The sequence below is a fragment of the Balaenoptera borealis genome, assembly GCF_965194805.1.
Source record: "Balaenoptera borealis genome assembly, chromosome: 11".
Classification (NCBI taxonomy): Eukaryota; Metazoa; Chordata; class Mammalia; order Artiodactyla; family Balaenopteridae; genus Balaenoptera; species Balaenoptera borealis.
In genome coordinates, this window is record NC_138868.1 from 94,292,451 (window position 1) to 94,318,339 (window position 25,889).

At 46.8% G+C, this 25,889-nt stretch overlaps 1 protein-coding gene and 1 pseudogene across 2 annotated transcripts in view; one reads left to right on the forward strand and one right to left on the reverse strand.

Moving 5' to 3' along the window:
- LOC309604812 (NXPE family member 4-like) overlaps positions 1–25,889 on the reverse strand; it is a 371,441-nt gene that overhangs the window by 99,152 nt on the left and 246,400 nt on the right.
- On the forward strand, positions 14,987–24,940 carry LOC309604813 (nicotinamide N-methyltransferase-like; annotated as a pseudogene). Its single transcript, XR_014249652.1, has 3 exons — positions 14,987–15,467; positions 16,860–17,320; positions 24,805–24,940. The product of XR_014249652.1 is annotated as a nicotinamide N-methyltransferase-like (transcript).

Consider the following 25,889-nt stretch of genomic DNA (forward strand, 5'->3'; position numbering starts at 1 on the left):
CATTGTTCAGGTCTCAGAGCAAACCCTAGTCTCTCAGGAAAGCGTCCCCTGGTCGCCCAGAGGCTGAATTCGGTGCCCCTCTGGTCCCATTGTCCTAGTGCGCTGTGATCACCCACTTTCTTAACTGTCACCATTAACCCAACGTTAAGTTCCCTGAGACCAGGAATTGTGTGTTGTGTATCTTCATATTCCCAGAGCCTAGCGCTGTCTGGCACACAGTCGGCACCCAATAAATCTTTGTTGAATAAACAGATGGGAGAAAGACGGGGAGAAAGAGGGAAGGAGAGGCAGTTAGTATCAGGGGCTGAGGTCGGAGTTGCCAGGGACGGTGGAACTGGGTAAGTAAATGCACATCACCTGCCATCCGGGCACCTCTACGCGTGCGTGTCCCTGGCTGCGTACAGACCTCAGCAGAGGCGGCCCTGCCTCCCCTCACACGTGCCCATGTCAGTTCATAGAGACGCCTGAAGTGTGATTGTCATGTGCAAAGGGAGGAGCCAGCCCAGGATTGCAGAGCATCTCAGGCAGGCAGCCGCCTGGGCATCGCTCTGTGTGCATGGGGGTGTGTGTGTGTGTGTGCACGTGTACATGCGTGTGTAGACACCTGGTCCCGGGCCATGATGGGGGGGGCGGGGCCAGCCCCCAACTCTCTCTGTGGCTCTGGACCCCGCCATCCCCACCCCCAGCCCTCGCCCCTCGTGGGCTGGCAGGAGTGGGGGCTCCTCTCTGGGCTATGTTTTCTGCTCCCCCGGGGGCGTCTCAGTGCAAGTGAACTCACTCATTTAAACCTGACTCTGCAACCCCGCAGCCCCCTGCAGCGCTAATTACCCTGTAGTTCTAAACTGATTGCTGTACACTAAGCTTGAGCCCTCCTTTACTTATTTACTGACTACATTAATAGCAAAGCTGCTGCTTTCTGCTGCTCACGACTGTACCGGCTGGCTGCACCCGACGTTCTTCTGCCTCTCCCCAGGGGGCGGGTGCAGAGATGCAGCCTGGCACCCAGCCCCCAAGTCTGTCCCCTCATGGAGCCCCCGGGGCTGGACAACAATGAGAAAGTCATGGCCTTCGCCCTACGTACTCCCTGACCCAAGGGAGAGGCTCCTTCTTTGGTTCTGATTCTTCAGTAGGGCAGGAGCACTCGACACCCCTCCGTGCACCCCCAGAGGGATCTGCTATCTGGGGGACTCTTGGAAGCCTCCCTTCTGTCTTCACAGCTCCTGTGAGGTGCTGAGCACTGGCCACATTTTACAGATGGGTAAACTGAGCCTGTGACTCTAAGCGGTCGGTGGTGAACGTGGGGCTTGAAGCCAAGACTTCTCATTCCATCAGCTCTGTGCTTTTCTCCCCGCCAGGCCGCCTGTCCAGGAGATATCCTCCCCTGGGTGTCCCAACCCACCCAGGTTTGACAATTTCCTTTCAGGTGTATGTTCTCACAGCTTCCACTCCTTGTAATGAGGCGGGAAGTCTTGTGTTGAATCAAAGCCTCCATCTCCCGGCTTCTTCTGCCTCGTTCACATTCCTGCCCAGAATTTGCTGGAAACTTGGGCACGAGAGCCTTTCCTTCACTCTCAGTAGCCTTTCCCAGGGCAGACCTAAGTCCACCCTCGGCCACAGGCCCACCCCCTCCACCACTCACACCTGGGCAGGTCTGGAGAGCGGGGCCAGCTGCAGGCTTCTGCAAGGTAGTGTCACCATGCTGCCTGGCACCGTGTGCTTCTCTGAGTGCCCTCAAGTCCCATGAGGCAGAGCTGGGCCCTGGCCTTGGGGCCTGGCAGCATGTTGAAGCCCAGATGGGCCCCATCAGGGTGCGGCCTATGGACGCGTGGAATCAAGGATCCAGCTCTGCTCTGATTGACGGCGTGATGGCTGCTGTGCTGGGCACCCCCTAAGGAACAGGGGCAGCTGAGTTCTGGCTGAAGGAACCTGATGTCGAGAGTCAAGGGAACCTGAGTCTGAGGCCAGTCTGCCATTCACCGTGTGACCTTTGTAACTCAAAACTGCTCTGAGGTCCTTTTTCCTCAATTGTAAAATGGGGTACAGTAATGCCTGCCCTGTCTACCTTCAGGACATTGTCAGCTGAAGCAGGCATGTGAATCAGCTTTCTACACGCCACAGTGCTATAAAAATGAAAGCAATAAATTGGCGGGGTAGGCGGACAGGCTCAGGGCTGGCCTGAAATGGGGGGCCGGTGGCCTAGACATTCATTTCCAGGGCTGGAGGGAGCCCTCATAACCAGGATCCAGGAGCCTCTGCTGGCATCACTGGGACTCTGTCACCACCTAGTGGACACTAGCTGCAGGTGCCTCTACTGCTCTGGCAGGTCTGGAAAGGCGCTGGGAAAGCACATCCCCTTGTAAGGGACTTTGGTTCCTTTGGGGGTCCCTGCTATACCAGGTCGGGCTGTGTAAGGGGAAAATGTGGTCCAGATTTACGCCAGAAAAGAACCACCTTAAACTATTCGGGAGAAAGTTCACTTGCACTTTCCAGAAGTTCTCCTGAGTCAATGTTTCTATCCTGACCCTTTTTCTCCCAGCTGTGCCCCTACTGACCAACTGGCCTTGTCAAATCCTGCTCCTCCCATCCCAAAAGGCTGGATGGGAAGATGCTGTCAGCCAGCCCAAACCCCAGGGATCCATGGGGCCTCATCTTACACTGAGGGAAGATCAGCCTCGGGGAAATCCAGCTCCTCAAAAGCTTTGCTACTGGGAGAGAGGCAGGCAGGCCAAGGGAGGGGTGCACAGGAGCTCAGGGGGCCCAAGTTCCATCACTGAGGGCCTGAGAGGTGACAGCAGGAGGTGGGGGCAATGGGACCAACTCTTACTTCCTGAGAACCTTCAGAGAGCCTAGGAAAGCCATAATGGAAGGCTGCTAAAGTCAGCTCCTGTCTCTAATTAGAACTTCCCTTTTAATACAGCAGGTGAGCCCATGCCTGTCCCCAAACCCTCCACAGAATTCTCCAGGAGGCAGTGGACTCTCCCATGCCTTGGACATTTGGGTCTACAAATGATTTGATTGGAAGTGGTCTTAGGCCGGGTCATTTTGTCTCTCTCCACGCCTCTTGGCACCTCTGGCCATCTCAAATGGATTCAACTGAAGGGTTTGGAAGACCCTTCCCAACGCTAAACTTCTAAGATTCTATGACTCTTGCCAACTGGAAAGATCCTCAGAGCAAAGGATACCTCTGGCTCCACATCACTGTTAGCACTTGTTTAAGAAGCAGCATTTCACTTGAGTTTCTCCCTCCACCTGGATCAGTGTGAGGGCCAGCTTAGAGTGATTTTCTAGTGACACTAGGTGGTGAGAAGGGGGAAATGCATGCATGATGGTTGGTCTGATGGGCAGAGAAAGGAAAAGGCTTTTCCTAATAAATCCCCATCTGGGAAGGGAGGGAGCCACAAAGTGGTGGGAGTAGGGGTAGGGGTGGGGATTGGACCATGCAAGTTTAATTTGATTGATATCCACCTAATTCTCAGAAATCTCTTGCCATTTAGCCTTCTTCCTTAACACTGGTTATCCCAAGCCCTGGCACTTGACCTTTCCCTTAATTCCCCGGAGCACAGCTGAGACCAGCCTGGAACATTTAAATTAGATTTCTCGGAAGTCTCAAGGACAACGAAAGAAAATAAGCACCAAGAACAACATAACATTAGCCCAGATCTCTGCCTGCCTGCCTGCCTGCCTTCATGAGACCAGGCCATCTTTAATCCCTACGACCAAGAAGCCCAATAAAGTGAGACCCAGAGTGACGCGTCTAATGGATTCTCTGTCCATCCTCCTATCAAAGGTCAACTGCTCCTCCTGGCCTCTGGGTCTCATCCTCCCTATCTTTCCAAACTCTTTGCTTCCATGCTTTTCTCTCTTCGGCATCCATTTCTCCCTTTCAACCAAATTATTCCCATCAGCTTTACAAATACCTGCCATTTTAACAAACTTTCCCTGACCCAACGTCCCTCTTTAGTTAACACTGAAATCCTCCTTTGAACAGCAAAATTCTAGAGAGAGCTGTCTATACACACTGTCTTCTTTCATTTTTCTTACAACATTTTCTGATCTGGGTTTTATCTCTTTTACTCCATTGAAATTGTCTTATCAAGGTCATCAGTGGCTCCATCTTCCAAAATATTGATACCATGGCTACTTTGCTGTCTTCACTTTGCTTGATCTCTCTCAGCAGCTTTCTAGATCCCTGCCTCCTTTTGGAAACACTTACTCTCCTGGTTTTACCCCCTACCCTAAGGGCTGCTACTTCTCAGTCTCATTGGCTGGCTCCTTCATCTTCTTCTACTGAACTTTGGGTATTATATTAGACTATCTCCGAATGCTTCCCTGATCCTCTGACCTTAACTATATACTTCTCCCTGTGGTGTCTACTTCTGTCACTTTTATACGTGCTAATGACTCCTGAATTTTTCTCTCTCGTCTTGAGTTTTCCGCTGAGTTCCAGACGCAGCTGCTTAGCTGACACATACATTTTAATGTCAAGCAGGCGTCTCAAACGTACCATGCCATTTTCAGAAGACCTGTCCACACATAGCCATGCCTGTCTCTTCCATTGGGGATGTAGGATAACGCTAGCTGCTATAACAAACAGATCCAAAGTACACAATGCCTCGAATATAATAGAAGTTTATTTCTCACTCCTTCAGCTATCCAAGGTAGATGTTTTTGGTTGACAGGTGGCTCTTCTCTACATCCTGTGGTTCTGCCATCCCTGGAGGTCCTGTCATCCTCTTCATCTTCCAGAAGAAGGGGAGACAGAGTTTGAAGGGGACGTGCCGGCTTTTTAAAAACCTTGGCCCACTAATGATATGTATCTTTCCTGCTTTCGTTCCCTTGGATTGTACTCCATCACATGGCCACATCTAACTGCAAGGGGGACAGGAAAATGTCTTCCAGCTATGTTCAGAGGAAGGAGAGATTGAGTGTTGGTGAAGAACTAGCGATTTCTGCCACAGTCCGTCCTTCTGGTCAACAAATATCTGTTTACACTCTTCTTCCCACACTTGGAACATTCTCACTCCCAAAGAGAAATAACTTCAAATTCCATCCTGTCATTGTATCTGTTTCAAAATTTGTGGGTCTCTGGGTGACACGCAGTCCTCACCATCAGTTCTTTGAACGAAAAGCAAGTTACCTGTATCCCACCCCCATCCACGGGTATACAGCTAAATTAAATGACAGCAGTCCCATGCTGGGCAGCGTGGAAACATTTAGTAAAACCACTTTCTGCAGTAATCAGTTTTCTGCCCTTTCTTGGTATAAATTAAGGTTATATTTCTCTTGCAGTTAGGTGTGGCCGGGTGACTCATTTCTAACAATCGTGTGAGCAGGGGTCATTTGTATTATTGTTGGGAAGAGGTTTGTAAAAGGCAGTATCCCCTGCATCACTTTCCTAAGGCTATCATGACAAGTCGCCACAACTTGAGGGCTTCAACCAACAGAAACTTGTTTTGTCACAGGTGTAGAAGCCAGAAATCCAAAACCAAGGTGTCAGTAGGGCCACATTCCCTCTGAAGACTCTAGGGGAGGATTTTTTTCTTGTCTCTTTTAGCCCCTGGGGCTCCTGGCATTCCCTGGCTTGTGGCAGCATCCCTGCCTCTGTCTTTACCTGGCCTTCTTCCCTGTGTGTCTCTGTGTGTTGTTTCTGTCTCTTTTAAGGACATTCTCATTGGATATCGGGTCCTCCCTAATCCACTATGAGTTCATCTCAATCCTTACCTTAACCACATCTGCAAAGACCCCATTTCCAAGTAAGGTCATATGCTGAGGTTACAGTGGACATGAATTTGGGGAAGACACCATCCAATCCACTACAGCCTTCTTTACAATAAAAATCACCTTTTACCATGGGAAGAATGGGACACATCCAAGTCCATAGTCCACAGGGACGGTGGAGCCCTTGTACACAGATTCTCATGAAGACCCCCTGCCCTGGCAATGGGGAAAGTTCTGAATCTCCGGTCTGGGAGGAACCCCCTTGTCCGTTGTTCTCTGAAACCCCTGGCTCCAGCCTCTTGGAAATCATTTCTTGACTGTTATGTGTCCTGGCCCATCTGAAGTGGGTTCTGGGAGGTGGGCCTCCCTCAGGACAGCACAGCTTTCACCACCAGCCTGATTCCTACTTGTACAAGTTCAGGGGCTGAGTGTAATTTTAAGCTCCAACCTTCCAAGGCCTTTACTGGAACAGGTTCATAGGTTTTTTTTGGCAATTCAATTTCTTAAAAAACAACCTTTAGATCTATTTGCTTCCAATCCATTCCTCATGCTGGTAACCACACTCAAAATTCTTTCCTACACATAGTTGTCAAAACTGCTTTTATCATTGGTATTATTAGTAGTAATTTTTCTTCTTCCTCAAATCCAAGCCTCCTTGTCAACTTCCTAGTGGCTACCTTGGGGCCATCTGAAAGAGCTGGCTTGGGTGGAATCATAACACTCTTAATTTGATGTTTGCCGCGGAAATGAATCCCTTTGTAAGAGAATTTTTAATAATGAGCCTTTATTTTTTGAAGCCTTTTCCAGTCTTATTTCCTGTAATTATTCAATACATAGGGCATAGCAACAGTCAACTTACGTACATCCAAAAAAGAACAAAACAAACAAACACACAAATGTCTGGATACACTGTATTTTCTTTTATTTCCTCTTGGAAACTTGTCATTTTTTTCCTGAACTCATCTCAATAATATCTTGCTACAAATGCTGGAGTATAACCTACATACACTACCATTCTGGTCCTTTCCCCAAAGTTTCTCTTAGAGCTATAGGCTCAGTATATATTTGGTCTGTCTTTCAAGTTATCACAAGCAAGACTTTTCCTAATTGTATTATTCCTGCCTACCATGGGACTACATCTTTCTAGCCATCCATACCTCTCTCCTTGCTGGCCACTGTCTACTTCCCTGACCCATCTTCTCCCACTTTCCTTTACTAGTGTATCCAGCCTCACTGCCTTCTATCTCTTCCCAGACAGAACAGGTTTTTGCCTATGCTGTTCTCTCTGCCTAAATCTTTGCTTGGCTGCCTCCTTCACCTATAATTCAGGTCCTGGTTCAAATATTGCCACTTAGTGGGGTCTTCCCAGACTGTCCCATTTAAGTTTGTTTCTTCATAGCATTTACCACCATCTGATATTATCTTCTTTACCTGTTTACTTATCATGGTCCAGGCCCCACTCCCCTTGCACGTGGGCTATGTGAGAACCAGGATCCTGTTGGCCGTGTTTGCCACTGCATCGTTAGTGTTAAGAACTGTGCTTGCCACACAACTGTTATGACAACAAATGCCAATATTAATATATTACTGTGTGCCAGACACTGTTTTATCTCTTTGTTGAAAACTTCTTAATGAAAAATTTCAAAGATACACAAAAGTAGAATAATATGATGAACCTCATAAAGCCCGTCACCCAGATTCAACATTATCAAGATTTGGCCACACTCGCTTCTTCTTTCTTTCCTTCTTTCTCCTTCTTTCACTTCTCTTTCCTTTTCTTTGTTTCTGTTGAAATATTCTACAGAAAATCTCAGGCATCATGTCATTTCCCTTCTCTGCCCCACTACATCCTTCAGTGTCTACTTTTTTTAAAAATGAATTTTCTTGATAAATAACAAGGTCCTACTGTATGGCACAGAGAACTATATTCAATATCCTGTAATAAACCATAATGGAAGACAACATGAAAAAGAATATGTATATATATATGTATGACTGAATCACTTTGCTGTATACCAGACAGCAAACATTGTGAATCAACTATACTTCAGTTTTTTAAAAAAGAATTTTTCTTATGTAACTTCAATGCCATTTGTATGCCTTAAAAAATTAGAAATGATTTCTTGGTATCATCACTCAGTCCATATTCGTATTTCCCTGATTGCCTCAAAAATAACTTTTAAATGTTGATCTGTTTGAATTAAGCGCCAAACCAGGTTCAAACATTGCATCAGTTCATTATTTCTCTTAACTCTCCTTCCCACCTGTCCTGCTGCTGATCTGTTGAAGAAAGGGGTGATTATTATTAACTTTTCAGTTATGAGATGATGAGGGCCCAAAATGGGGCTGGATGATAGGGATGAAAAGGAGGAAATGTTCTGAAGAGACTTTGTGGAGTAGGGTCATCTGGTCGACCCTACTTTAGGTCCATAGAGTGGTGATACCACTGCCCACTCAGAAGCACTCAGGAGCTATGAGAGTAACAATCGCCTTGCTCCCTCTTACAGGGTCCCTGGTGTGACGGCTGAAAGGAACCCTCAGATCAGCTAACTGTATCTCGTGTTTTAGTCCCTTGCCCAGCCTCTCCCACCTGAACAGAACATCTGTACAATTCTCCCACTTCTTCACAAAATTCCCTCTTTATCTTGCAGCTTCTGAAGCTTGTCAGTCACTGTACTTGCTGTGGTTCCCACACCAGCTGTGCACCAAAACTCATGGAGTTTTTTCTGCTTATTTAAAAATACACTCAAATATCTGATTACCTATCCCAGACCTTCCGAATGAGAAGCTGTAGGTGTGGTACCTGGGAATATGTATTTTCAAACCACTTTCTGGATGATCATGATGCTAATTTCAACAGCCAGATCATCTTAGAGTCTGTATCCATTGACAGCTTTTATTTTCATGGGTAATATTTTCCTGCTTTTTGGCCTATGTAGTGATTTTTTTGTTGTAGGCTAGATATTGTGGGTGATCTATCTGAAGGAGTCTGGATTATGCTGTTCTCCTTTAAAGAGTGTTGTGTTTTGTTTTGGTGGGTAATTAACTTATCAGAGACTTTCCTTGCCCCGTCAAGGCTTGGTTTTAGGCTTTGTTAGGGTGAGTCTAAAGTAGCCTTTATTTTAGGGCATAATCCTTCTTCCCAAAGCAGAACTTTCTAGTGTCTCAGCCGAATACTGAGACAGTACATCCTGTAACAAGAAGATCTCTCCACTCTGGCTTGAACACTGACTTGCAGCATCATGTGATCTCTAATATTTCCATTCTGCTCTCAACTCTATAGCAGCCAGTTTCTTACAAAGTCTCACCCTGTGCATGTGCAGCCTGTTTGTTGACCAAAAACTGACAGGGAACCCTTGTTATGGGTTAAATTGTGTTCCCCCAAAAGATACGTTGACGTCTGAACCCCTAACACTTCATAATGTGACCTTTATTTGGAAATAGGGTCTTCATAAAGGTAATTAAGTTAAAATGAGGTCATCAGAGTGAGGTCATCTATCAAATCCAATAGAAGTGGTGTCCTTTATAAAAAAAAGACATTGAACACAGAGACATATGCACAAAGAGAAAGCCATGTGAAGATGAAGGGAGAGATCAAGGTGATACATCTTCAAGCCAATGAATGTCAAGGATTGACAGTAAACCACCGGACACCAGTGGGGAGGCATGGAACACATTCTCCCTCACAGCTCTCAGAAGACACCAACCCCACTGACACCTTGATTTCAGACTTCCAGCCTCCAGGATTATGAGAGAATAAATTTCTGTTGTTTAAGCCACCCAGTTAGTGGTACTTTGTTATGACAGCCCTGGCAAATGAATAGATGCCCACATAGACTTCTGGAGCCCCCTCTATATAACTTCCTCCTCCCTGACAGCCAGCCCCACGAGTTCCATTTGCTCTAATAGCAGCTCTAAACTCCGATCTTCGCTTTCTCAGCTCAGCAGGACTGTTGGACTCTTCCTGGTTTCCAGCTTCTTGTGCTCACTTTATGTGTTTTCCTTCTCTGAGGGCTTGCAGCTGTGTACTATCTATTGTCCAAAGCCTTAAAACAGTTGTGTCATTTTGTCTAGTTTTGTAGCTGTTTATGGTGAAAGGCAACTCCAGTATTTGTTACTGGCCAGAAGTGAAATTTCTTTTCTTTTTTTTTAATATTTATTTATTTATTTGGTTGCACCAGGTCTTAGTTGTGGCAGGCGGGCTCCTTAGTTGCAGTTCCAGGGCTCCTTTAGTTGCGGCTCGCTGGCTCCTTAGTTGCGGCACAGGGGCTCCTTAGTTGTGGCATGAGAACTCTTGGTTGAGGCATGCATGTGGGATCTAGTTCCCTGACCAGGGATTGAACCTGGGCCCCCCTGCATTGGGAGCATGGAGTCTTATCCACTGCAGCACCAGGGAAGTCCCCAGAAGTGAAATTTCTGTTCTAAGTTCTTCGAATCAACTCATTTAATCTTCTCAACAACTCCATGAGGTAAGTTACTGTCTTCATGAGTTCCAGATTAAAAAAACAGAGGCAAAAAAGAAAAAAAAGATGAAATAACGTGTCCAAGGATACATCTTATAAATGGTGGAGCTAGATTTTGAATCTAGACAGTTTAGCTGCAGAGTCTATGCTCTTAAACATTAACCTATTATCTGACATAATAGGTGTTCAATGAATGCATTTTCAATAAGTGAATATATGACTGTTTCTTCTAACTTTTACCATTTAGCCTTCTGCTCCACCTGCTTAGGAAAATTCCAACATTAAATCAACCCACTATCTTCACTTTTCCTGCACCCAGACTTTTAAGCACTCTGGAGAAAACCACCTTCTGGGAAGAATGAACTCCTACCCGGTTTTCCAGGTTTTTGAAAATACCTAATAATTCTGTATGTCTCTAGTCTTTGCTCTCCATTTGCTGTTGGTTCTCACCTCAAATTTCAAATATCTGTACCTCCATACTTGTTATTTTCAGAAAAAAATACAATTTCCAGCCGTGAACTCTTAGTTTCTTGCTCATTCCTATCAGTCTGACTTGTATTGGCACCCATCCTTGCCTTTCCTCTACTGTCAAAATATTTAACATTTCTATTTCTATCTAAGGCTCATCCACTTTTAGCTGCTGCCCACTGTCTTTCTTCCCTTTCACAGCCAAGCTTTTGAAGTGTTGTTTAAATCCTGTCTGCATTTCTTCATCTCCCTTTCACCGAGCTCAATCTGGCTTCTGTACTTATTACTTCGTTCATTTATTAACGTTAGCTTTTATTTTTATCAATTTCATCCTTTTGCTTTCTTTAAATGTATTGATTTTTTTTTAATTAATTTATTTTATTTTTATTTATTTACTTTTGGCTGTGTTGGGTCTTCGTTGTGGCGCGCGGGCTTCTCATTGCAGTGGCTTCTCTTGTTGCGGAGCACGGGCTCTAGGCACACGCGGGCTTCAGTAGTTGTGGCTGGTGGCCTCTAGAGCGCAGACTCAGTAGTTGTGGCGCACGGGCTTATTCGCTCTGTGGCATGTGGGATCTTCCCGGACCAGGGCTTGAACCCGTATCCCCTGCATTGGCAGGTGGATTCTTAACCACTGTGCCACCAGGGAAGCCCCATATTGATTCTTTTTTAATTCCTTAGTTTAAATGCTTAATTCATTATTTGTTCTATCTATCAATATAAATATTTAAGATCCCCTTTTGCACACTTCCCCTGCTTTATCTGTGTCTTATAGATTCTTATCTGCAGAATTCCTTTCTATATAGTTTCTTTTTTCTTTTTTCTTTTTTTCTATAGAGTTTAAAATTTTTGTTTTTGTTTTCTCATTATTCCAAAAGTGTTTATCAGAAAATTTAAAAATTTTCTGTATGGTAGAGTCTCTTGTTTTCTAGTTTTGTAATTAGTATCTATTTTATGGCATTTTAAACAGTATATTATTTTATATTATTTCTACTTTGGGGAAATTTCTCTGTGGTTTTATATACAGTCAATTTTTGAATATTCCATGGAAAACTTAAAAAAAAAGATTTACTTTCTGTTTCAGATTACAGAGTTCAACATATTAAAAAAAAACAAATTTGTATTATTAATTATATTTTTATTTCTCCTCTATCCTTATTTATTTAGGAAACCATGAACATAGGAAACTATGCCTGTTCTGTGAGTATGGGCTAGAAAGTGTTGAGACTTGTCCCTATTCTCAACACGGTGCAGGAGAAGGAGAGATGTGATGGTTTCACAGCCCAGAACATCCCAAGGAACAGAAGAGTGATTTCCCTTGCTCCTGAGTGGGGAATGGAAATGGGGCAGAGAGAGAGATACAGGCATGGAGGTTGAGAAAAGAGGATGTTGCAACCTTTGTTAATCAGTGATCTGGGACCAGATTATACAGCGTAATCTCAGTGGGTGCCAGGAGCATGGACAAAAATAAGTGCCAGCCCCTGTGCCTGGCACCAAGTAAGTTCCCCACTCCCACCCCTGGTGAAGGAAGGCTCTAGGTGACTGAGATATAATGTCTACCACCCATTTCCATGGGACTTGAAGAAGAAATTCAGTTCAGTCATAGGACAATTTTGCACACTCATCCCACAACATCTGTAGCTCCAGCTGAGATCTCTCTATGAGTTCCAGACTTCTATCCAGGTTATATTAGATTTTTCTGTTTCAAGTTGAGCATGCTCAAAATGAAACCCATCTCCTAGCGTCTTCTTACCCTCCTCAATCCTCAACTAAAACCCATTCTTCTTCTTGTCTTCCCTGTTTTACTAAATATTATCAACATTCGTTCAGTTGTCTAGGACAGAAACCAGGGTGTTGTGTGGGGGGGTGTAGTTCAGAAAATGCTAAAACTTAAAAGCCAACTAAGGCATCTCCATCCTATTATCACTCATCTATACTGGGGCTTCACTGGCGATTTAGTTTAAAAATTAGGCACGCTCTTTAAATGGTTTGAAAAATCACTGTAGAAGAGGATGCAGTAAATGGAGCAAAAGAGACTAGAAACCCTTCCGTACAAGCCAAAGCCACTGAAAAGCCTGGGGGCTGGGGTAGGGAATTGGAGAGATGAGTGTGACAGAGGTGAGTGGCCAAAGGGAGGCAGGTTCAGGAAACGACCTTCATTGGCTGTTTTGGTCTTCATCCCAGTGTGTGTTCTGGGGGGATGGGGAAGGACGAAGCTTGAGCCCCATCAAGAAGGGCCCAAGGGGACTTCCCTGGTGGTGCAGTAGATAAGAATCCGCCTGCCAATGCAGGAGACACAGGTTCGAGCCCTGGTCCGGGAAGACCCCACATGCCGTGGAGCAACTAAGCCCGTGCACCACAACTACTGAGCTTGCGCTCTAGAGCCCACGAGCCACAACTACTGAGCCCGCGAGCCACAACTACTGAAGCCCGCGCACCTAGAGCCCGTGCTCCACAACAAGAGAAGCCACCGCGATGAGAAGCCTGCGCACCACAACGAAGAGTAGCCCCCGCTCGCTGCAACTAGAGAAAGCCTGTGCGCAGCAATGAAGACCCAACACAGATGTAAATAAATAAATAAATAAATAAATAAATAAATTTATGGGGAAAAAACAAAAAAAAAAGAAGGGCCCAGGGAATCAGATTGCCTGCTGCTCCCTCCTGGACAAAGCTTACTGCTCTCCATGGCCCTTCAGGAATCCAAGGAGCCTGATGTCCATCAGGAGAAATTTGAACCCACGTCCTACCAGGACTACTTCAAGATGAACCAGGATCCCTTGGGTGATGAAGTCCTCCACCTCCTGCTAAAACACTACAATGTCACTTTTAAACCAGGTGCAGGTCTCCTTCACCTCTGAGGGGAGAGATGGGGGAGTGTGGGAGGAGGGGTGGCCATGCAACTTTTAAATCAGATGCTGGTCTTCTTTAATCGTAGGGCAGGCTTAGGGTGGGTCTGGGGAGGGGTGGCCAGACCATGAGCAGCAACTTTGGATCTTCAGAGTATGTGGAACTCCCCCTACGGGAAGACTTTAGATACACTTGATGTATGTATGGTACATGGTGGGATGCCCTCAAAGTTTGTGAGGTCAGACTTTCTCCTCCCATAAAATCTAAGAGCTGTGGTCTCTGGTGGTCCTGAGTGGGCCTGTCTTCTCCCTCTCACTGGCTAAAGAAACTACAAGGGCATCAGAAAGCGTAAAAAGCCTTGCTCCAAATTCAGCATTACCACTCTTCTGCCTGCTTACCACGGTAGCCCATGAAAACAGGTGCTAGGCCAGCTGGACCACTAAAATCAAATAATGGGTATCTTTTCATTATTCACATGAGAATAAAACATAACCTGATAGCCAGAATTTTCCCAATTAAAATTTTCTGCCATCAAATTTTCTTAAGCCTTTGATGCCTGCTTCAATTTATTTGCTACTGTACCCTACGAATACAACAACAAACAGACAAACAAAATGTAGCAGCAGAACCCAGGAGCAAGCGAGCAGGCTAAGTTTAGCAGTCAGCTAGGACCCCTGGGTCCAGCTCGTTTTCTCTCCTCTCAGCCTTGTTGTTTATCTTGGAAGCCCCTTGCCAGGGTCCAAATGCTATTGATATTTTGTGTCAACACAATCTCTTGTGGCTGAAGAGAAGCAAGACAGGAAGGGAAGACCAAGGGCTCTGTAAGCAGGCCCTGAATTCTCCTTTTAGTCCCCATACTGCCAAGCGAGTTTCTGGAATACAGTTGGTACTCAATAAATGTTTGCTGATTGACCTTTGGAATGTTACAAATGGTCTCAGTGGGGCCATAGGGCACGTCAACAAAGAGTGCTTGGAATAGGGAAACCATTGTACTCAGGAATGTGATTAGATTTCTTCTCTGGACACTTCTTTTTTTTTTTTTTAAAGTATTGTCCCCACCCCAGATCTACAGAGTCAGAGACTCTGAGGGTGAAGCCCAATAATCTTGGGGTTGTTTTTGTTTTTTTTTTTAAATTAATAGCTACTCTATTTATTTATTTATTTATTTATTTATTTATTTTTAGCTGTGTTGGGTCTTCGTTTCGTGCGAGGGCCTTCTCTAGTTGCAGCAAGCGGGGCCACTCTTCATCGTGGTGCGGGGGCCACTCTTCATCGCGGTGCGCGGGCCTCTCACTATCGCGGCCCCTCCCGTTGCGGGGCACAGGCTCCAGACGCGCAGGCTCAGTAGTTGTGGCTCACGGACCCAGTTGCTCCGCGGCATGTGGGATCTTCCCAGACCAGGGCTCGAACCTGTGTCCCCTGCATTAGCAGGCAGACTCTCAACCACTGCACCACCAGGGAAGCCCTCTGGACACTTCTTTACAGTGGTAAATTGGCAGGTGAAATGTCAAAGCTGGTTCTCTAACACCCAGCCACCAAACAAACTCCCCTGCTCCTAACACTTACCTCCTTCCAAAACTCTCCATGCTCAGTGAGCAGGGGCGGTTACTACAGGCAAAGTTCCCAGTCCTGGAGTTTACATTCCCAGATGGTCGACTCCCTGTAGCCTCTCCCACTGGGACAAGGAAAGTGGAGCCTTTTGGGAAATGTGGACTTCAGAGCCCTGCCTTGGTACTGATGATTCAGAACATTCCTGTTCTAAAACAGGTGGGCTGGAAGGAAAACTCCTGATTGACCTCAGCTCTGGGCCCACCATCTACCAGCTCCTCTCTGCCTGTGAGTCTTTCAAAGAGATCATTGCCATCAACTACCCAGACAAAAACTGCCAGGAGCTGGAGAAGTGGCTAAAGAAGATGCCAGGGGCGTTTGACTGGTCTCGGTGGTGAAATATGTGTGTGAACTTGAGGGGAACAGGTAAGGGGGTTATTGTTTGTTTTTGAGTCTTCGTGATACCAGGAGCTTCACTTAGCTCCCGAATCAAGAATTTTCCATGGGGCTCATCTAGAAATGACAAGGCAGATGGAGACAAAGAAGGAAGGAAGTCAGTGGGGCCCCAAGAAGAAAGGAGGAAGAGTGAGATATGAATCCTATAAAGACCAAAAGAGGGAACAGAAAGAGCTGGCTAGAGACAAACCTGGAGCTGGAAGAAACATCACCAAGGTCCACGTGGAATGCCAAGGTCTGAGCCCAAGCAAATGGAGAACCCGCTGGACTGCCTCCATTCTGATTGGCTGGTGCCTCTGTTGTTCCAGTTACAAGCTCCAGGGGGCTCTAAACTTGTGGAATCTTTTCATGGATCCCAGGAGATAGGGGTTAGGATTAAGACAATCTTGCACTGCAAATGGAACAGAATTTACTTACCTTGTGTATTTTCATTCAATTTCGGGGCATCAGGAAGGTCCACCATAGCCCTTCCACTCCCCAAATAGCACCCTCCCTAGTTAGGTAAGATAGTTGAGGTTGTACGTTAGATTCTTATTCCTTTTGCTTAAGACTATAGCTTTTTTTTTTTTTTTTTTTGCTTTTTTAAAATTGAGGTATAGTTAATTTACAATGTTGTGTTAGTTTCAAGTGTAGAGCAAAGTGATTCAGTTATACATATATATATTCTCTTTCAGATCTTTTCCATTACAGGTTATTACAAGATATTGAGTATAGTTCCCTGTGCTGTAAGTAGGTCCTTGTTGTTTATCTATTTTATATATAGTAGTGTGTATATGTTAAGACTATGACTTTTAAAAAAATACAGAGCAGGAAAGAGTAAGCCTTTAAGTACTAGTCCTTATTCATACAATAATACGAATGCAGCCCGCATCCTAAGAACAGGTATAGGTAAGAAGGAAATGCATGAGGTGATGAGGAGGTTGAGTGGAGTGGCCAGGGGACAAAGGGAGGGAAAGGTAATGGAGAGACTGGGGGCCCCAACAAAGTGCCCCAAGCTCACTTAATAGTTTTGCTCAGCTGATTCCAGGCCGACTTTCCGTTTCTGGAGGCACTTGTCTGGGTCGTGTTAAACACAGACTAGCAGAAAGAGAATGGACTAACTGCCAGGGGTGCATTGCCGACAGAGGGCCTGCAGGTAGACAGAGCGCTGATCTCAGGGTCAGCAGGTCCTGGGCTTGACTTTGTCCACAGCTGGTTCAGGACCAGGTCTCTCTCTGGGACTCAGTTTCTTCATCCGTAAAACCGGCGACCTGCTGTTCTGGGAGCCTGTGCGCCAAGCAGAGAATGGCCAGGAGTGATGTGCGTGGTCTACGCGATGAGTATGACCCAGCTGGTCCCTCTTTCCTTTTCCCTCCACTCCAGAGACAGGGGGGCCGAGAAGGAGGAGCGCTTAAGGAGAGCCATCCGCCAGGTGCTCAAGTGTGACATCCTGAAAGAACGGCCCCTGGAACCTGCGGTCCTGCCCCGGCCCAGGGGCCATCTGGTGCTGAGCGGGGACTTTGAGGCCAGCTTCTTCATGGTGGGGGTCAAGAGGTTCTCCGCACTGCCCCTGGACGAGAAATTCCTGCGGGAGGCCCTGCAGGAGACCTGCTTCATCACTGAGAAGCTGGAGGAGTTTCCGCAGGCCACTGAGACCCGCTTGGATAACTGCTCCGACTACACAAGGTTCTTCTTCCTGGTGGCCCGGAGAAGGGACCGAGGCAGCGACCTGGAGGAATGGGCAGCAAGCAGGGCAGGGCTCCATCATCGCTCTGCCACCTCATTCGCGTTCCTCTCCATGTAGTCAGCTTTACGTAGAACCCTTACCAGCAAATGATTGCCAGGTAAATAGGGATGCTTATCTCAAACAGAGAGGTTTATAATATGCTTCACTAACGGCCCAGGGTTGGGAAAAAGAATTGGACCAGAGAAATAAAGCTGTGCCTCCTTCGTGTTGAGGGCTCTCCAGGGTTGCGTGGAATGAAGGGGAAGAGTCCCTTCCCGCTCCCCTATTTTAGGCAATTCAGAACCTCAGTTTTCCTATCTCTGCAATGGAAATCATCACACCCTTCCCCAGGGTTATTGAGACACCCCAAAGATATAACATGAATACACTTGGTAAATAACCACGTGAGCAACTTCGTGTGTTTTTTAAGTTTGGCTGACCTTATAGATGCATATCATAAGCAGTTCTAAAAAGAGCAAGAGAAGTTGTTTTCCTTCTTTGTCCAGTGAAACCCACCTAACCCAGTTGGGGGCAGGGATGGGACACTTGGAAAAGACTTTTTGAAAGAAGTAGCAAGCAAATCAGTGAGATCTAAAGGGTGACCAAGAGTAAGCCAGGTGAAGGAATCGGGGGTGGAAGGCAGGAACTTCTAGTACAGGTACTGAGACCCAGAGGGGAGATAACATACTGTGTTTGGTGAACTTCAAGAAAAACTGAAGACATTTGGGTACCAAGATTGCGGCCCTATCCCTCTAGGGCACTGCTAATACATCAGGCACCTGGCATGGTAGAACAGGCCAGCGCTTCAAGGGGACAGAGGAGTGTCAAATCAGCGACCGTGGGTGGCGTTAGAGGTGGGCACGCAAGCAATTTAGTCATTCAACAAATATTTGTTGAATGCCTGCGTCAAGCTGGACACTGTGAGGAGTGTCAGAACCTTTGCCCAGGGTTGGTCTTCACACTAAACATGATTGCAACATCTAAGCCCTTGAGCACATTCTACACCGTGTGTGTATCTGGGAATATTCTCGTGTGTGTATGTGGGCATGTGCACACGTGTGTGTGTATGTGTGTGTGTGTGTGTTTATGCTGAGGATGGTAGTAGAGATGGGTCAGTTCTATCCCTGGTGCCACCACATGAGTTATAGGTGAGGCTGACTCCCAAAGGCTGAGGTCAGATCAAGATTAGCTACCAGGACTTGCTTGCAGTAGATGGACCCTGAGGCTGAGTGCTAACGCTCCATCCCAAGAGAGCTCCAAGGATACACTGGCATGTGCGGCCACAAAGCTGGGCTGGGCTGGGAAAGCATAAGGCAAAGAGCAAGGTGGGAGGGCATATATGGAGGGTGCCCAGGGCGGGAGCTCTTGGCGGGATTGAGGTGCCCAGTCTCTGCCTTCCTGCAGGAAGTGTGGACGTGCACCTGGGGAAGTTTCTTCCGGGGTCCTAGTGTTAGTTACACGAGTTTTCACATTGGGAGCTATTGGCTTCTTGACATGACACTCAAGTTACCGTGTATGCTTTATGGGCTGCCTGTGAATGGGCATTTGAGTGTCTAGCTTCATGGCAGATGAGAGATACCAATGTGTGTGAGCTGTGGCTGGTGACTGGAGAAGGTTTACAATTTGCTGAGATAACGGGCAGCACATTTCTATTAAGTTCTACAATGAGGCAGAATTAGCTCGGGAGGGGGACGACGATGGGAAGCACAGAAGAGAGAGGGATTAGTTCCTGCTCAGGAACTGAGGAAGGTTTCATGGAGGAAGTGGCAGCCAAGATGCGTTTTTTTTTTTTTTTTTAAAGACAAAGTGAGTATCTTTTAATGTGACGTATATGTTTTTTTTAAATTAATTAATTAATTAATTTATGGCTGTGTTGGGTCTTCGTTTCTGTGCGAGGGCTTTCTCTAGTTGCGGCAAGTGGGGGCCACTCTTCATCGCGGTGCGCGGGCCTCTCACTATCGCGGGCTCTCTTGTTGCGGAGCACAGACTCCAGACGCGCAGGCTCAGTAGTTGTGGCTCACGGACCTAGTTGCTCCGCGGCATGTGGGATCCTCCCAGACCAGGGCTCGAACCCGTGTCCCCTGCATTGGCAGGCAGATTCTCAACCACTGCGCCACCAGGGAAGCCCCAAGATGCGTTTTAAAGGAGGATGATGGTTGGAAAAGCATTCCCACTGGAGGAAACAGTACTGTTACAAAACATGGCCTCGGGAAGATGCTGAGTGAATGATGTGATGTTTCCATTGCCTAGAGTGTGGGCTCCCTATGCGAGAGCAGAGGGAGGTGAGGCCAGGAGGGCAGCTCGGGGCATTGGGCTCTGTGAGCCTCTGCAGTGGGCATCAGAGTTCATCAATAAATATTTGTTTAGCATCTGCCATCTGCCAGGCACTGAGAACGCAAGAACAAATATGATACAATTCTTGCCGGGCTCACAGACAGTTATGACAGCCGTTATAGGAAGTGAGGGAACACAGAAGGAAACGGCCTAATTTGGGAGAGGTCAGGGAGGCATCACAAAGAGGTAATGTTTAAAGTGAGCCTTGAACTAACTGTAAATATCAGGTTGCCGGGCAGAGAGTGAGGTGGGGGTGGGGGTGGGATGGGGTGATGAAGGCGTTTCAGGAGGAGGAAGCAGCTTGGCCCAGACGGGAACCATGGGTGGACATCGGGCATGTGTGGGGAACTTCGATCGGGAAACACGTGCTCAGTGGCTGCTCCCTGCGGGGCCTGTTCTGTATTCTGGGGATGCAGTGAGTGAGTCCAACAAGGCCCTGCCCTCATTCTACTTGGGAGGGGCAGGGCAGGCAGGCAATAGTAGAGTAGACCAAAACAAGAGTGTGAGAAGCCCCAAGAAGGAAACAACCAGGGCGATGCTGTAATGGGCAGAGGGGGTGGGAGGAGATGCCTGGGATGAGCAGACCTACCTGGGGCCCCGCACAGCCGGTGGTGTGAGAGCAGGAGCTCCTGGGGGAAGGGCGCCAAGCCCAGCAGCCCCCCTTCTTTATGACGGAGCTCCCCAAAACTAGTGCGGAGAAGGTCTCCGGAAGCAAAACCAACAGGCAGACAGAAACTGCCAGCCTGCCTGTTGGGTATCTTGTCTGCAGCCCTCCCACAGAGAAGCCCCCTTTATTTATGTATGTATGTATGTATGTATGTATTTATTTATTTTTAAAAGATAAATCAAACATCTTTATTTAGTGTTTTAGGCATTCAGTTGTTTTTATTTTATTTATTTATTTATTTATTTATTTATTTTTTAAAAGGTCTTTTTTTTGTTTAATTTATTTTTGGTTGTGTTGGGTCTTCGTTTCTGTGCGAGGGTTTTCTCTAGTTGTGGCAAGCGGGGCCCACTCTTCATCGCGGTGCGCGGCCCTCTCACTATCGCGGCCTCTCTTGTTGCGGAGCACAGGCTCCAGACGCGCAGGCTCAGTAGTTGTGGCTCACGGGCCTAGTTGCTCCGCGGCATGTGGGATCTTCCCAGACCAGGGCTCGAACCCGTGTCCCCTGCATTGGCAGGCAGATTTTCAACCACTGCGCCGCCAGGGAAGCCCGGTTTTATTTTTTTTCCCCTGGTACAAACAATGTTTCAAGGAATTATTTTCCATTCTATTTCCCCGCATATAAATGCTTTAATATTACAAGGTAGATTTCTAAAAAATGGCTTTTGAGTCAAGAGACAATTTAAAAATTAATCTATGTTTCCATACTACCCATAATTTTTTTTTTTTTTTGGCCACGTGTTATGCAAGATCTTAGCTCCCCCGACCAAGGATCGAACCCATGCCCCCTGCAGTGGAAGCACAGAGTCCTAACCACTGGACCACCAGGGAATTCCCACTACCCATAAAATTGAAAGCAATTTGTTGCTCCACCGCTAAATTCATTGTATAGAAATAAAACTTTGTACAATCTGTTCCTTGCATAGTATTGCCCAAGGCAATGATTTGTTACATTTAAGGACATCGATTTCCGTGCCATTGGTATCAAGCAGAGGGATGCCATTACAAAGGATGTTGTAGGACAGTCTTTGTTTTATTTCCAGGGATTGAGGACCTATAGGAGCTCTTTGGCACATTTTCAGAGAGTTTCTAAACATCATGAAATGATGTTTATGATAGTGAAATAAAGTTCATATTTTATGGCAAAACAAGAAAAGTTTAAATGCAAAAAATTCTCCTCTGCACTTTGGCCTCCCCTCTCCCCCCACTGTGCATGGTGTATCTGCATTACCCATTGACCAACCCTCCCCCATCAGCAGGAATACCTTCCCCAGCCATAGAGAGCAACGTTCTCCTAGCACCAACAAGACAACTCAGATGATAACATTCCTTCTGGATATCGTAAGGGGTCACACGACCTACCACGGTGACCCTTAGATCTGGATTATGTAAACTCAATAATACTTCATTTGTTGGACAGCCCTCTGTCTCAAAAATTTATATAACTGTGCCTTGAGTTCTAACGGGCCGGACAGTTCTCAGAGCGTCCTGAGATGCTCTTCCGGGGTTATAATCCTCAAATTTGGCTCAAATAAAATTTTCCATTTCTTTTTAAAAAAAATTTATTTATTTTTGGCTGCGTTGGGACTTCGTTGCTGTACGCGGGCTTTCTCTAGTTGTGGCGAGCGGGGGCTACTCTTCGTTGCAGTGCGTGGGCTTATTGTGGTGGAGAAGCCCGCTTTATTAATTAATTGATTTATTTATTTATGGCTGCATTGGGTCCTAGCTGCGGCACACGGGCTCTTCGTTGCGGTGTGCAGGCTCCTATCTAGTTGTGGCGTGCGGGTTACAGAGCATGTGGGCTTGGTAGGTGCGGTGCACGGGCTTAGTTGCCCTGCGGCACGTGGGATCTTAGTTCCCCGACCAGGGATCGAACCCGCGTGCCCTGCATTGGAAGGTGGATTTTAAACCACTCGCCCACCAGGGAAGTCCCGAAAAGCCCCCTTTAAAATGTTCAAGGCCTTCCCTTCCAGAGGAGGATCCCAGGCCCTCAGGCCTCCAGGACAAAAACCAGCAGTGAGTGGGGTGGGCAGTGCACTGCTGGGGGACAGCGTAGGTGGCCCTGCTGAATGTGAGTCCCCGTGTGTGGGTGCCCTTGGGGAGAAGGAGGCAAGACTGCTGGGTGGCTCCTAGGGGACCAGTCCTAGCCCAGTTTAGGATTAAGTTTCCCTTGTCCTTCACTCTGTGGACACAAGGGGGCAGCCGAGCCTTGAGCTTGGCAGGCTGCAGGGCCAATGGGGCGGGAGGACTCTCTTCCCTCAATTTTTTTTTTTCAGTCTTTATTTTTGGCTGCGCTGCATGGCTTCTGGGATCTTAGTTCCCCGACCAGGGATCAAACCCACGCCCTCGGCAGTGAAAGTGTGGAGTCCTAACCACTGGACCACCAGGGAATCCCCTCTTGCCTCCATCTTGCTTGTCCACGGACTGCTCATCGTCTGAGGCCTGCTCTCCCGTCCAACCTGACCTCTGAATGCAGGAATCAGGAAGAGGAGGGCCACTGCCAGGACAAAGAGTCCTGATCTCCACTGACCTTCGCTTAACCACATATAATTTGCACAGGCCCTGCCCCATCCACAATACAGGCTAAGGCCCAGGAAAGCTAACTCAGATCTGCCCTCTCCAGGGCCCGGCTAGAGACTGGCCCATAAGCAGCCTGGACACGCAGACCAACGGAGAGACACCCCACCTGACCTCTGGAAGGGTGTCCTTCTGGGGCCTCTCTGCTGTAATGAAAACCTCCCCAAAGCCCATGAAGCTGGGGCAGGAAGGCCAAGTACCGTGGACAGGGCATAGTAAGCCCATCAGATCCATCCAACAGCTGTTATGCATGTGTTAAGGTCCCGAGCTAGTGCTAGGAGTACAAAGGGGAATTGGATTCAGATTCTTCCCAAAAGTTCACTATCAGGTAGGCAAATGGCCATTGCAATGTAGTGTGGTAAGTTCAGTGAGAGTTGTGCAAGGCTCAGAAGTGCATTCACCTAGATGTGGGCGTGGGGTGGAGCGAGGTCAGAGAAGGCTTCCTGGAAGTAATGCCCAGGTTAAGACTTAAGGATAAGAAGGTTTAACCAAGCAAAGGTAGAGAGGGCTTTTCAGGCAAGGGAAAAGTGTAAGCAAGAGATTGAAGAAACAACATGGGAGAGAGGTTCAAAGAAACTCTAATGTGTCTGAGAAAGTTCCACCCTAATACCCTTTAATGCTGCAACCATCTTATCAGGCTCAGGCTCTGTGATCTGGCTCTTGCCCACCTCTCCTGCCAGTTGAAATGGTTTCCTGAGCAGTTCTGTACATTTGCATAGGAGCTTTGGAGGACTGAGTTTTTCTAGGCCAGAGCCTACAGGATTAGGGGGAAATGGATGCTGGAAGGGAGACTTGGGGGCTGGGTAATTAGCCTCTGGGTGAGCCTTTCCCTCTGGGGACCTTCCACATCCCTGTCCTTAACAAGTGACCTCCTTGCAAATTGGGGACTGATGGGGAAACTGACAAAGGAAGTAGTGACAGAGTGCTTTCAAGAGGAATCCAGAGGTTAAGACTGTAAACAAACAACAAACACAATCTTAAAAATAAAAAATGTAAGACTAAAAATTGATTGACTAGTTCACATAAAAATTAGTTTCCTGATTGGTGAAAGACCCCCATAGCCAAAGTGATCAGGCAGACAGATTGGTAGAATTACTTGCAATGATAAAACCAATGCGGGGGGGGGCTTCCCTGGTGGCACAGTGGTTAAGAATCCTCCTGCCAATGCAGGAGACATGGGTTCGAGCCCTGGTCCGGGAAGATCCCACATGTCACAGAGCAACTAAGCCTGTGAGCCACAACTACTGAGCCCACGTGCCACAACTACTGAAACCCATGCACCTAGAGCCCATGCTCCGCAGCAAGAGAAGCCACTGCAGTGAGAAGCCCGAGCACTGCAACCAAGAGTAGCCCCCTCTCACCACAACTAGAGAAAGCCCACACAAAGCAACGAAGACCCAATGCAGCCAAAAATAAATAAATAAATAAATTTATTTTAAAAATTAAAAACTCCTTTAAAACAAACAAACAAACATCAATGGGGAGGGACTTCCCTGGTGGTCCAGTGGTAAAGAATCCACCTTCCAATGCAGAGGTCCTGGGTTCGATCCCTGGTCAGGGAACTAAGATCCCACATGCCGTGGGGCAACTAAGCCTGCACGCCACAACTACTGAGCTTGTGCGCCTCAACGAGAGAGCCCGTGTACCACAAACCATGCACCCTGGAGCCCTCGCTCCACAACTAGAGAGAGAAAACCTGCACACCATAACTAGAGAGAAGCCTGCGTGCTGCAACTAGAGAGAAATCCGTGTGCTGCAATGAAGACCCAACGCAGCCAAAAAAAGAAAGAAAGAAAATAAATAAATATTTTTTTAAAAATCCCAATAGGGAATCAATACCTTCTAGAATACACAATGAATACACAAATGAATAACAATGACAGGAGGAAGTCTGAAAAAAAAAAAAAGGAACAAGGATATGATGAGGAAATTTATAGAAAGGGAAACCGCAAAAGTCACAAACAGCTTGGGGCAGAGATTGTCTACTTCTTCACCAATTGCCATATCCTCTTTTCTTTGGCACACAGGGGCACCAGGCATTTCTCTGGCCAAGGAATGTGACTGCATCTGTGCGTGGCACTACAAACCTCCCGTGCCATTCTCCGAGGGCTCTCTCTTCCCTCCCCTGCTGGCTGGAGGCAGAGAATCCAGCAGAGGACCCTGAGGCCCTAGGAAATGACGGAGCTACACAGTAGAAGCCTGCCCATCTGGAGTAGTACTCCGCCCTTGACCCCCACTACACTGAAATGTGATGTGAACCAAAAATAAACATTTGTTTTGTTAAGCCACTGAGATTTGGGGTTTGTTATATCACTTAGCTTACTCACTGATACGCATATTTAGATGTGCTCAAGCTCACCAGAGAAAGGCAAAGTTAAAAAAGGTGTATGTACCACTTCACTTGTTCTCATGAGACTGGCAAAAATTGGTAAAGTAGATCATTCCAAAAAGTGTGCTAGGGCTTGAAGGTGTGCGTGTGCATATGGTAACCCAGGAACTCCCACGCACTGCTGGTAGGGAGGTAGACTGGTGAAGCCTTGCTGGGGGCAATCGGGTGGTTCTTAGTAAAATTAAATATGTGGCTATCTTGTGGCTCAGCATTCCTACTCCTGGGGATATATCCTGTGAAAAGGCTCACACGGGTCTATATAGAGGAGACATAGATATCTACAGAATGTTGTGCTGGGGAGTTGGGGGCAATTTGGGTGTCCATCACTGGGGGAATAGATAATAAGCGAAGGGGATGCAAGTCATGGAGAGTGCAGTGGTCAGAAGTAATGGACCCCATGGGCACATAGCAATGAGAATGGGCCTTCAAAACATAGTGGAAATGGTGTAAATAAAAGTAGATGCATATGGCACTGTTTACAATAGCCAAGACATGGAAACAACCTAAATGTCCATCGACAGATGAATGGATAAAGAAGATGTGGTACATATAAACAACAGAATATTACTCAGCCATTAAAAAGAATGAAATAAAGCCATTTGCAGCAACATGGATGGACCTAGAGATTATCATGCTAAGTGAAGTAAGTCAGGCAGAGAAAGACAAATATCATATGATAAAACTTGCACGTGGAATCTAAAAAAAAAAGATACGAATGAACTT